The sequence below is a fragment of the Stegastes partitus genome, unplaced genomic scaffold, assembly GCF_000690725.1.
Source record: "Stegastes partitus isolate 25-593 unplaced genomic scaffold, Stegastes_partitus-1.0.2 Scaffold1719, whole genome shotgun sequence".
Lineage (NCBI taxonomy): Eukaryota > Metazoa > Chordata > Actinopteri > Pomacentridae > Stegastes > Stegastes partitus.
Genome location: NW_007579450.1, coordinates 103,510 through 114,629, shown reverse-complemented (window position 1 = coordinate 114,629; position 11,120 = coordinate 103,510).

Genomic DNA, 11,120 nt, shown 5'->3' with positions numbered 1-11,120 from the left:
CGCATGGAGAAGTTACTTCCCACACTCATAAATCTGGATCAGACAGGCTTTGTTTATGGACGACATTCAACCAGCAATGTGAGAAGGCTCTTGAATATTATACAATTTACCTCACAACACAAACAGAAGGCAATGGCTGTTTCCCTGGATGCAGAAAAGGCCTTCGATAGGGTTGAGTGGGGCTATCTGTTTGATGTTTTGGAGAGGTTCGGTTTAGGGGGGGACTTCCTTAAGTGGATCCGAACCATATATCACTCACCCTCAGCAGTTGTCATAACTAATGGGCGGCGTTCTGAACCCTTTCCAATAGCAAGCGGTGTCCGCCAGGGGTGCCCTCTCAGCCCACTCCTCTTTGCCTTAGCATTAGAACCATTAGCTGAAACTATTCGACAGCATACTGACGTAAAGGGAATAACAATAGGACATAAGGAACACAAAATCGCCTTGTACGCAGATGATATCCTTGTGTTCTTATCCTCCCCTCAGCTATCAATTTCTGCTATTATGGATATTTTCAATGAGTTTAGCAATATATCCGGCTACAAAATAAATTTTGGTAAATCTGAAGCTATGCCACTGGGAGTTCTAAATACCACAGATGTTTGGGAGAATTTCTCTTTCAGATGGTCAAAGTCTGGCTTTACTTATTTGGGAAGAAAAGTGTCCTTAGACTTGAGAGATCTGCAGAAATTAAATTTAGTCCCAATTTGTACTTCAGTCAAAAGACACCTTGAGCGATGGCAGAATTTACCTCTTTCTCTGTTTGGTCGAATTAGTCTAATGAAGATGAACGTGCTCCCACGACTCTTATATCCTTTGCAAATGCTCCCTTTATATCTGACAAAGAAAATCAACTTAGACTTGGAGAAGGCATTTTCCAAATTTATCTGGCAAGGCAAGAAACCTAGACAGAGGCTTAAGATATTACAATTACCTACAGATATGGGTGGCCTTTCTATGCCTAATATGTTGTTTTACAACTGGGCATGCCATGCACGTCACTTCTGACTTTGGTTACACTCATATGTTAAGAGGCAGACCTGTATTGATTCCTGGGCCTGTCATCCCCATACCCCATGGAGTTTAATTTTATGCGAGGCAAATAAGATAAGTCCGGAAGTGAAACACAACCCTATCATCTATAACAGTGTCAGGATATGGCATGATATATCTAAATACCTGGGAAGGCAGAATGTGAAATCTTTACTGTCTCCCATAACCCAAAATCCTGATTTTCCTGCAGGTGTCAGCTCGTCCACGTTCCTTTTTTGGAGAAACAAGGGAATTCATGTGATTGCTGATTTATTGAGAAATAATACCTTAATGTCCTTCCAGCAATTACAGGAGACATTCAGTATCCCCAAGCAGCATTTTTTTGGGTACCTCCAGATTAGGCATTTTGTATCTTCACAGAACAACTCATTTTCAATCATGTCTCACAGTGAGGTTGAGAGATTTCTTCTGGAGCGCAAAAACATAAAACATTTCATAGCATCATTTTACTCACTCCTTGGTTCATCTATCGCATACTATTTACCAGACATCTCTCGTAGATGGGAAAAAGACTTGGACAATGAATATATTGACGATGATTGGCAGGCATCTATACGCCTGATCAGGTCCACGTCTGCTTGTAACCGGCTGAGAGAAACCCAGTACAAAATACTTCACAGACTGCACATTACCCCAGTTATTTTAAACAAAATTGACCGCTCCATCTCTCCTCTGTGCAGTAAGTGCAAATTAGAAAGGGGAACGTATTTTCATTGTTTTTGGGAATGTAAATTAATTTCCAGATTTTGGACGCTCGTTTCAAAAGTAGTCAGCGGGATGCTTAAAATAAAAATTAAGAAAGACCCTGGTGTCTTCCTTCTTGGTCTTCCCTCTAGGGACCTCTGTCTCACGGCCTCACATTACAAGCTCCTTGGAAAACTTCTTCTAGTTGCTCGAAAGTGTATACTGCAAAACTGGATTAAGGCACTTCCACCTAGTGTCACCCAGTGGTACAGGGAAACTTTTAACATCCTCCCTCATGAAAGGTTACAGGCTGCTTTAAATGGTAGGGACGAGCTGTTTTCGAAAGTTTGGTCACCCTTCCTAGATTATCTACCTGCAGATCTGAAAAAACTGCTTTTGATGGGGAGACAGTTTTCTGAATGGAATAGGGCCCCTCCCTGAAACTGAGGGTCACAGAGTATAATTGGCGGTTGTTGACTGGTTACCCTTATTTTATGTTTACATACTGTGGACTGGTAACAAACCAGTAGGAAAATATTATTATTTTTGCTATTCTGTTTTATTTGTTATCTTGATAATGTTTTGTTGATATTTATTATGATGTCAGTATTATTGTGGTCTTGCCTTTTTTTTCTTTTTTTTTTGTGTGTAACTATACATAGCATGTGCTGTCTGAGGGGTAGGGGTGGGGAGGCTCTGTTTCTGTGTATTGTATAATTTCTGTGTTAAAGAAACAATAAAGTGTTTTTTTTTAAAAAAAAGTGTGCAAACCTTTCGCTGAGTGGCTTTTTCCTCACCGCAGTCTCAGCTTTTTAAAATGAATTTCCTCCTTTCTTCTCTACTGATGATCTCAGTAAGAGCTGCTGTGCTACAAAAACACGACTCTAGCTCCACCTAGCCATTGAACCTCAGAGTGCAGAACAGAGTCCAAACACATGGTATTCTTAAAATTGAGCCAAAATATTCTATGGAACTTAGTTCTGGGTTCCAAATAACAAATGAGTAAACTCTGAACAGAATCTGATATGGTGCAGCAAAACAGTTATTTGAAATGATGCAAACTGAGCTATGAGATGTGTTATCTGCTTTTTTGAGATGAGAGCAGCATGATACTCTGATGTTGTCACCGCAGTCTCTGCTGTTTTCAAAGCTGTTCAGGCACTTTCCTTTTCTTTCTCTGTCCTCCTTTCTGTTCCACTGATGCTCATTTTAATTCTCTGTAAAAGCTGCAATAGCACAAAAACACACATGTAGTTCCACCTAGCTGTTCAACCACTCACTGCAGAGGTTACTCATGAGCCCACACACTAAATGGCAAACATAACAAAAAAACAAAACTCATTCATTTTAACACTATTATAAATCAGAGCTTGACATTTCAGTCGACTTACTTCTAGATTATTCAAATACCAAGACAGGGTTTCTGAAGAAACCTGAACATACAGCAGACATCTGTTGAGGTTTCATGCTGCCTTTATGTTTGTTTTCTAAACTCTGGAGAGGAACTGCAGCTACTGCTTTATGGGGCATATATATCCTATGGTGGGACCCCCATGGATTTCAGAACAGAACCTTGTTCTTAGAGAAGCAGTAAGGTTGTAAACTAAACCCCCCTCATAGAAAGGTATGCAGGTTGACACAGACAGAATGGAAAAACCAAGACCTGACCCTAATTCATCAAACAAGACAGAAACAAGACAGTCACATCCTCCAAGTTCCAGCCAATAGTAAATGAGCAGGAAGGAAAAGCCAATCAAAGATTCAGTTTCCGCCGATTCAGCTTTTACATGCGCATACACTGTTATTTTATACATAAAGCCATTATAATGTTAAGTCTGTGTTTTCATATGTGCAAAAGAATGTTAACTGCCTCCACGCTGGAGGACACATGAAAACACAGCAGCCCCCATTCTCTAGAAGGTTAGATTTTGAAATCAAGTTCCTCTTCTGGCCATGGTTCCTTCTGTTTAAAAACGATCTTCTAATATAATCATATACTTGTGAATGCAGCTTCTTGTTTTATACAATAGTTTGGACAAATCACATTGATCAGATTAGATCCATCCTGTTGGCCTGTTTCTGCCCTCAGATTGTGATCAACAGTGATGATGTTGGAAACTTGGCTTCCAACCCTTGTCCTTTCTACGGAACAGTAGATTGTGGAGGAATTATCATGGTTTTAACTGTTTTTTTCTTCGGTAAATGGAATCTCACAATTGACATTTTATAAGTGTTAAAGTATGGCTGTTTTAGAAAACTGTTTTGACACACAAGGAATCATGACTAGAAGATGACCCTAGTATTAAAATGTAGGTAAAGTGTCGGTATCACATCTTATTGATTCAGGCTTTTCATTATGACACCTGGAGTGGATGTAAAATAATTTTGGTTGCAGTCTTTACAGAGTTTATATGTGTTTTTCATTTGTGAAAATGTCATGTGTCTATCTGCTGTACAGATGAAATTGTGAGGCTCAGAAAGGCTGGAAAAAGCAACGCAAATTAAAAGGCGCAAGGTTCGGATCCACCACAATGTACTTTAAGAGTCTGCAACTTGGAAATTATTCATAGTTTGAAGGCAAAATTTTGCATGGTTTCATAAAATAGATGTTTGAAGAGTTCCTTTTTCTTGGAAAAGGTCTTAAGGCTGCATCCTAAACTACATTGTAGTCCTGAGTTAGAACTGTTAGTTTTGTTCACTTGCGCAACAGATCTTTTACTGATTTTAAATTTGGAAACAATCTTGAACAATTACACTCTGAACTCCAAGCAGCAGTTTCTGAATGTGTATTAATTTGTACCTGTCACAGCCCAGCAATGGCTGGATAGAGAGAAATATTTAAATCAACATGTTCAGCATTTTATGAGGTGTCTGCACACTAGAAAAACAATCTGTGGCTCTACATGCTGCAGATATTTAACTACTTACATTTTTACAACTTCTACACATGTTGTGATGCTACTCAGCACATCAACTCCAGAAAGATGTTTCACCATGCTGAATGTATCTTCCAACAGTTTGCTTTTAATTTTGTTGTACTTTGTGTATGATGACAATAAAAGCATTCTATTCTATTCTATTCTATTCTATTCTATTCTATTCTTGTACCACCTAAGAAACATTTGAACTAAATTTAGCTTTACTTTTGATCACCAAAGTCATGTTGTTATATAGGTGCACAAATACAAGGCTTCTCTTACAAAGTATATGAGATTAACCCTGCAGAAGTGACAAGAAGCAGTTCACATGAAGGAAAGACTCATCCATCCATCCATCCATTATCTATACACCGCTTAATCCTCACTAGGGTCACAGGGGGCTGTAGTCTATCCCAGCTCAGGGTGAAGGCATGGGATACCCTGGATAGATCACCAGTCTATCACAGGGCTACACTTAGAGACAGACAAGCAAATTCACATTAACACCTACAGACAATTTGGAGTTGCCAATTACCCTCAGCATGTTTTTGGACTGTGGGAGCAAGCCCGAGAACCTGGAGAGAACCCATGCTGCACAGGGAGAACATGCAAACTCCACACAGAAAGATCGGTGTGGATCTGTATGGGGCGGCTGTGGCTCACGTGGTAGAGCGAGTCGGTGGGCAAGACACTTCACTCACCTTGCCTGGTGTGAATGCACTGGATTGTTTGAGGTGGTGGTCGGAGGGGCCATAGGCGCAAAATGGCAGCCGTGTCTCTGTCAGTCTGTCCCAGGGCAGCTGTGGCTACAATTGTGGCTTACCACCACCGGAATGAATGTGTATGAATGAATAATTGACAGTGTAAAGTGACTTTGAGTGTCTAGCAAAGCGCTATATAAATCTGATCAATTATTAATTATTATTATCCCAGGCGTCCTAACCGGGATGCGAACCAGGGAAGGAAAGAATCAAATATTCCAAAAATTAACTGATAAAAGGTTGCTTAGAAAGTCACAATATCACCTTCACACTCTCATTTACCATTTACAGGAGGCAATAATGGTCTATTTTTGCTACACTTTTTCAGGATAAAGACACTTATTGTATTTCTAAGTTCTTCAAGTGTCTCGAACCACTAGAGCCTGACACTGTTCAGTTTGTCCCTACGGTAGTGGAGCTGTTACTGTCTGAATTTGTTTGTGTGGAAATCTCAAAAAAAAGGCTGAACAGATGACCATCAGCTGCAGTTGTTTTTCATGAGCAATGAAACTAACAATTGTTTTGATTGTCAGTTCATCTGTCAACTGTTTTCTGGATTGATCGATTAGCTGTTTGGTTTATGAAATGTCAGAAAATAGTCAAATATCACCGTTTCTCCAATGCTGAACATGACAAATGTCTTTTGTCAACACATAAAGATATTCAGTTTACTGTCATAGAGGAAAGAAACCAGAAAATATTCACATTTAATAAGCTGCAATCAGGAAATGTTCTGCTTGAAAATTATTCCAACTCAAATGGTTGGCGATTAATTTCATAATCGCCAACTAATCAGCTAAATTGTTGCAGCTTTTCTTCATGCATACCAGTCAATTCTTTAGAGATTTCTACATGTTCTTGTCATTTGTCTCCAGGACTTTTTAAAAATTATTTCTCTCCTTGAAGATGAGTTGTTTCACTGTAACATTGAGTTTTCTGGTGGTTTTTGTTGCCTTCTGGCTCCACTTCTTATTTCAGCAGAGGACAACACACACTGGCATGAAACTTGGACACCCACTGCTGTCTAATGAGCAAACAGTGTGCGTAAAAGGAAACACCTGGGCACAAGTCACACCTCTGACTGCTGGCTTTGCTTGAAAGGCTGCAGTACTGACACCTGTAGTGACACGTGATTTTGATCTAAATGCCAAAGTCCAGCTCATCACTTGCTGATCTTTAGCGTTGTCTGCTGTCAACAAAGTTTTTGTTTTGTTTTGTTTTGTTTTTTAAACAAAAAACAGAACTAAAATCAGAGGCGCACTCCAAAAAAACCACACACCCTATTTAATATAAAACTAAATAAACAGATTTTTAAAACATAAATAGTGTAGTTAATGCTCTACAATTTATGATGTACATCAGTTAGGTAATTTATGCTTAAACATTTCATATTACAAGTACCTTCTTCAGTTTAAGTGACTGACCCTGTTTCTGTAAAGTTTACATGAGAGTCGTTTAGCAATAAATAGATGAATGTAAAATCGGTTGAAATGGTCTATTGGCTGGATTCATTGCTAAATTAAGCTTCTATATAGAATTGCAACAGCAAGTGCTTCACCAGACTTTGACTTTCAACCTTGCGGTGTCTTTTCTGAGAAGAACTGGAAGTCATTATCGCTGAAGATAAAGACCGCAGTACAGATAAAGAGGTCAAATTCCTCTGCGTTAAATCTCTCTACCTGTTCACCCGTGATCAGCGCTTTCATCGGGGAAGATGACGGGCGAGATGTGAGAACGAGGGGAAAACTCCGTCGATTTCCTCATGTGAACAAAACCTAGACCAATGTTAACCTGCAGCACTCCAACAAAATCAGTTTGTTCCTCCGTACGTACAGCTGTAAGTTTCAGTAGCAGAGCTACCCTGTTAAAAAACATTTTTAAAAAGAGCATTAATAGAGGACTGGCATAGAATGGCAGAAGAAAGGAGCTTTACCCTTGCGCTTGGCAAAATGTAACTACAGTCAGGCGCCTTAGAACAAATCAAGGGAAGAAGAAGTGCATGGTGAAGGTAGTGCAGAGTCGCAGCATTGATCCGTACTTCTTGAAATGTCAGCTGAGTCAGTCAGCTGATGTCCAGCTACAGGTGGAAATGAGTTTGTAGCATATTAGTGAATCTGCCACTGAGGGGGATAGTGCTAGAGGAAGGGATGTGGATGATACAGAGGTCAGTCTACCAGCCAGACAGAGAAATTGTGGACAAAAGCATAGAGTTACATGGCCTGGGGCAAATGACAGATCCTTGTTTACTGTTTCCCTACCCTTTACCCTGTTAGATGGGCTTGAGGGAACAGCGATGAGTAAATTAAGCTGTTATCTATTCTGGATAACCCCGACCACCCTCTTCACCCCCTTCTGGACAGGCAGCGGAGCTCCTTCTCAAACAGACTGATTCAGCTCCGCTGTCACAAGGACCAGTACAGGAAATCTTTCCTGCCCAGAGCAATAACTCTGTACAACACCTCACCTCTGTCTGGCAGAGAGCATTCTCAGCTCTCTGCTCTGTAAAACCCTTTGTCTTTTGCACTGTTTTTTTCGATTTGCACATTTTGTACAGTTGTTTTATTTATTTTATTTTATTCACTTATTTTTATTTTTTAAAATAGTATTTAACTTTGGCTCTTTTTCTGTTGGGATTGGTGTTTTTCTCTTGCTGCTGTACCACAGTAATTTCCCAGACTGGGATAAATAAAGTATTTTTCTATTCTATTCTATTCTATTAGAGAGAATTGGGGACATCATTTATGCATGTGGTGCAGAAAGACTTGGGATTAATGATAGGAAAAGGGTGGAGGATTGCAATACTCAGGAGGGCAGAACATCTAAGGAGGAAGAAAAAGGAGAAGGAAAGAAGGATTGCTTAATTAAGAAAACAGAGGGCAACTCAAGGCTTTCAAGTTAGAAAACCCCTTAAAAAAAAAAAAAAAAAAAAAAACACTCACACCCAAGGAAGATTGGAAACATGGGCCTTCTTCCTGAAATATTCTGAAATATCCCATGGATATAAGGCCACTTAGGTGGAAGAAGGTAGAGGCTATATTGAGGCGTGCAAAGGCTTCTTCAGCCCTAGGCCGAATGGAGTCCCCTACTAGGTTTATAAAAGTACGTCTGATGTTGTTAAATTCTTGGGGAAGTTATTCAGAAGAGTGTGGGATAAACAAGTCATCCCAAAGGCTTGGTGTGAAGCAGGTGGAATCTAATTCCCAAGGAGAAAGAGTTTTCAGGTTTAAGCCAGTTTAGGACTACATCCCTCCCAAATGTAGAGGGTATGATTTTTTTTGAGTATAGTGACACAGTGGCTAGCAAAATATTTAGAGAGGAATGGATACTACAGTGCAGAAAGCAGGAATCCCAGGATGTGCATGGTGCATAAAACACATTAGTGTGATATTGCACCAGACTAAAGCAGCTAAGACGGAGAAAAGAAATCTACATGAGGTATTTTTAGACCTGGCCAGTACATTTGGTTCAGTAACACAGCCTCATTTGGAGTGCATTTGACTTTTTAATGTCCCAGTGGTAGTTGTAAACCTGGTGTGGGCATATTTCCAAAATGTTACAATGTGTGTAAGTACAGCAGACTCACAACAGAGTGGCAGAGACTAGAAGTAGGGATTATGGCAGGGTGTACTATTTCCTCACTAGCATTTATGATGGCGATGGAGGTCATCATCAGAGCAGTGGCGGCAGAATGGGATGTGGCTCCCACCTATTAGTGTCTATATAGATGATATGATACAAGTAACCACAACATTGCTGCGTACAAAAAGGTTACTAAAGAGATTAAATAAGAATCTCAAGAAGATACAGATGAGGCATAATAGTGATCAGATAGAGCTCCCCGGAAAGTTGAAGCTTGGGCGTTTGCCATGGTCTGTTTGCTAGTTTGATCTCGCCACTGTCAGTGTATGAACTTCTGACTTCAAAGGTGGAAAGAATAGAGAGGATGGTGAATTCATACATTAGGACATGGTTAGGAATTCCTCTGTGTCTTAGTAATGTGGCATTGTATGGAAAGGGCATACTCCAGCTATCAGTAATACCAGCTTAACAGAGAAGTTCAAGTATGTGAAAGTCAGGACAGAGATGTTGCTATCTTGGAACAAAGACACAGTAGTTGGTAGGTTGGTTCCAAATCCAGCTAAAGGTGGGAAATGGACTCCAGGAGATGCAGTACAGGAAGCAAAGGCAGCTCTTGGACAGACATTAGAGATTGTAGGGAACATGCAGCAGAGTCACAGGGGGCTAAAGGCTTAGGTCAGACAGGCCAGTGAGGAACAAGGCAAGTCCTAAAGAATGAAGGAAAGTGGTAGTGTAGCCAATACGTCAGGAAGAGGAAGTCATTAGTGTTCAAAGGCAGTGGATCGGGCTAAGCAAGGACAGGGGGTTAAATTAGGAGAGTGTACAAAAGAGGAAGCATAACTGGACAGACCACAACTTTGGGTAGGGGGGGACCCATTGTGTACAGTGACAGCAACTTCAAAGCATATTCTGTCAGGTTGTAAGATTAGTCAAGGTTATTATATATGGCGACAAAACCAGGTATTAAAAAAGCTTAGCGGCAGGGATTGAAAGTAGGAAACAACAGGTGAACTCAGGATATAATCAGGGAAAGAGTGCAGCCATTCAGTTGGTCCTTGAAGGAGAGAAATTCAAAGATGGTAGGTTTGTAAATAGGCAGTCAAGCCAGCTAAAGGGCACTAAGGATTGGGATGTAAGGATTGGATGTAGGTAGATTTGGGAGGAAAACTTGTAGTGCCACAGGAGATAGTCTGCACTAACCTGAGGCCTGACATAGTGCTGTGGTCGATCAGTTAGCAAAAAGTCTGACAGTGCCCTGTGAGGACTCAGTGGTGAAGGCATATGAAAGAACAGTTTAGATATGCAAAGTTGGCAGCAGAAACAGGACAGTGAGGTTGGAGAGCTAGGGTTCGTCCAGCAGTAGTAGGATGTAGAAGGTTTGTAGTATGATCAACCATCTCATTATTGGGAGAACTGGGAGTGTGTGGACAGAATCAGCGAAAGATGGTAAAAGAAATATCAGATGGCCCTCGTTAATTGGTGATTATAAATTGTCCGTAGGTGTGAATGTGAGTGTGCTTGGTTGTCTGTCTCTAAGTGTAGCCCTGTGATAGACTGGCGACCTGTCCAGGATGTCCCTTGCCTTCGCCCTATGTTGGCTAGGATAGGCTCCAGCCCTCTGCGACCCTAGTGAGGATTAAGCGGTGTATAGATAATGGATGGATGGACAAGTCAGTGAATCTGGATGAGGAAAAATAATGTCAATTGGGGGCCAAAATAGGGAAGGTAGTATCAGCGTTGTCACGACTTGGAGCTCGCATGTATGAAGTCAGGGTCTGTTGAACGTGACAGTACTGTGTAGGTTCTGTTGGTAAATTGGGGTGTTCTGCTAATGGATGTGGTGGGAGCTGGCATGGAAGGGGTGACTATGGGATGCCAAAGCTCACTGTTAAGACTCTCTGAAACGTCTGGGCCTAACTTAACGAAACATCAGTGAAAGGAGGTGCCCACTTCATAACCCCTGTGATATGCTGGCTCGTGCTGCCTATCTGACTACTGATTCACCAGTGACTACACCGTCCAATATACAAATGTCTTTATACTGCAATCACTTGGGCCACGACCAATGCACTCAGATTATCTCTATTTCACTAATTTTGTAACTTCCAGCACCAACTGGCTGCTT